We start from the raw sequence: 2,935 nt of genomic DNA, 5'->3' as shown, positions 1-2,935 counted from the left end.
AGGGTTGGAAACATACCCTTGATTTTTCGCTGTCGTCGTAAATAAATCGGCAATCAACCTTTAACCCGCTGCCTTTCCGATAATTTAGCTGTATCTCTTGATTCGGCGAAGAGGGCTGATGCGAATTCGCGTAGTGCGCGCGGCGCGTTCTCTCGTTTTCCACCACCCACGAGGGCGGAAGTCAAAAAATCGTCCCCACAAATCACTGCGCACAATAGCCCCGATTGTGTACGCCACTGCACGACCCCTTCGACCCCTAGCTAACTATCCTAGCCCAGCGGCCGAGGAAGGGGGTGTGCGCGGCGGGGGTGGTCTGGGGACGGAGGAAATCTATTGCCGGAAGTGAGTATATTCAGCAGCGGTCTGTGGTGCGTGTATGGAAATTCGAGACCGCCTTCCTCGCGAGGGTCCTTTCCGAAACCTAGGGGAATCCGCACGCGACGACAATTTGCCGGGGGAAAGGGAAAAAATGTAAGTGAAGGATGAGGAGGTAGAAGGAGGGTGGTGACTATGCTCGACAATTGTGCCAGGGTAAGCGTGACGTCAATCTCACGGATTGTGGCTGCTATTTGAGAGAGAGAGAGAGAGAGAGAGAGAGAGAGATACTCTTTTCTCAATCATTTCTTTAAACATCGCAGCGCGTGCATAATTACAATTCAAATTTAGCTTTTCCTATAAATGTCTCGAAAATGATAGAAATAATGAAAATACAAAGTGTGTCACCAAAATCCGGACAAATCGAACAATTTCTTTAAACAAAATATTTTTAATGAAAAATTTAATATTACAAAAAATCCTTTTACATAGCACTTGGGAGAGATCCCTGTAGAGCACAATTATTCGATACATCCCCCATTAACTTGAATGACGGCCTCTATTCTCGGTCTGGCGTTCACACGCACGCTATAATATAGCGCTGTCCATGCTGATGAATGCTACCTCAAAAACGGTCCTTAATGACGTCACATTGGGATGCTGAGACTTGTTTGTGACCCTTTCAACTACGCTCCATACGTAGTAGTTCAAGAGATTTAAATCTGGGCTGTTGGGAGGCCAGAATGGAAGCCGAGACGAACAACTCGGCTTGTCCTGACAGTCTCAGAGAGCATCTATCGTATCTTTAATGTGTACGATTTGTATCAAAGGTCCTCTTCGGCAATTCGATGCATTGTTGGTTCGCTTACACCAACAATCGATGCTAATTTTCGCAACGATGCCCTGGATCATCCAAAATCAGCGCTTGAGCCCTTTCAACGATTGCGAGGGTCCTCGCGGTACGTTCTTTCGAGTGATTCTTCCTCGCTTGCATACTTCTGGAATTTTCGTTGGACTGTTTTAAAGCCATATATTTTGCCATAACGTCATAAACGGTTGATCTCGGATATTCAAAGAATGATTACGGCTCTTCGATTTATACGGCTACTTCGTACTTGGTTTCAACATCGGCCATTTTGAGAATATGACTGTTTATTAGAAAAGTCAGGCTTTCTCGGACAACCTCTGGCGGAGGCATAATATAGCAGAAAATTTAAATTAAAATTTGTCCGGATTTTGGTGATGCACGCACTCTGTATACGAGTATTTACCAATTTTACGAGCACTTTTTAAGTTGACATTATATATCGAATTACATATTACCCAAGTCTTTAAAATCTAACACCGGAACAGAAATTTCGTGCAACGCAAAATTGGGGAAATATTCCTAATTACACGTTGTCACGATCAAGTGAGTTTTTGCGTTTCACGACGAATCGCGGAAAAATCCGCACGCGTGTCGCCGCCGAATAAATCTGGCGGCTAACGAGCCATTATACGCAGCATTATGGTGGGATTAGCGACGTCGACGCGAGCGCGCAAAAATCGGCCCGCAAACACCGATTTTTTGCAAGCGCGAAGTGGTCCCGGTGCAACATCGGTGCTAGAACAGGCAAAGCCGACGCGGCGCATTAGGACTAACAGCTATGAAATTAGAAGAAAGTTGGTCCCTCTGTGACGACATTTACGACTTTTGAAATATGCGCATTCGTTAACTCTAACGGTATTAATTCGTGATAAACACATGTACACGTTTCGCACGACGAGAGAACGTAAAGAAAGCGAAAAAAAAATATATATATATATATATATATATATATAATATATTCAAGAAATGATGATAAGTTTTTTTTTTGTTTGGCTATTAAACGTTCGCTTCTTATCATTAACTGTTCAGGCAGATTAAGACGCTCGCGCCGATTCGCGGAGGCATAATTAACGAAATTCATTATCCCGGCCAAAACTAATTTTGTAACGCCTCCTACGCCGTCGCCGCCGTCCCTTAATCGCGAAAAACCGTGAAATTTAATTAAATTTAGGAACGCGAAAGTGAACGAGGAAGGACGGAAGGGAAAGGACGGCGGTGGTCGATGCTAATAACGTTCTTGTCATGCCATAAAGGTATTAAACCACTGAAATAACGTCCTAGATTATCACGAGGGATCGATCCTTTAGATATTTCAAATATCGCTCTCGTGTCGCGCTACTTTTTCCGGCCGCGAAGAAAGTTGCCCAAGTCTCGCACCTGTCGAACGAAGTCAAGAAAAATCATCGCGATAAATACGCGAAACGCGTTTTGGCGGTTTCATCAAAATTCTTGACATTGTTTGCCGGCCGCCATTGCAAAACGTTTATTTAATATCCAGGATCGCCGCTTTAATTATGACGATAATACATACCGAGCGTATTGGTTCTTTATACCGAGCGCGTTTAATTAAAAAATAACGCGCGCGGCCGACGTGACTTGGCGAAGATGATTTTTGGTTTTGTTGTAGCGAGGAACAGTGACTTTTTATCATCGATGCGTGCCAGTCGTTTTCAAACAGTAATTAATTAATACTTTACGGATATTAGAAATTAAAATTCTTAGAATGTGTATGTACGTCTCTCTCTCTCTCTC

This window comes from Atta cephalotes (genome assembly GCF_000143395.1).
Source record: "Atta cephalotes unplaced genomic scaffold scaffold00019, whole genome shotgun sequence".
NCBI lineage: Eukaryota > Metazoa > Arthropoda > Insecta > Hymenoptera > Formicidae > Atta > Atta cephalotes.
Note: the sequence above shows the minus strand (reverse complement) of the source record.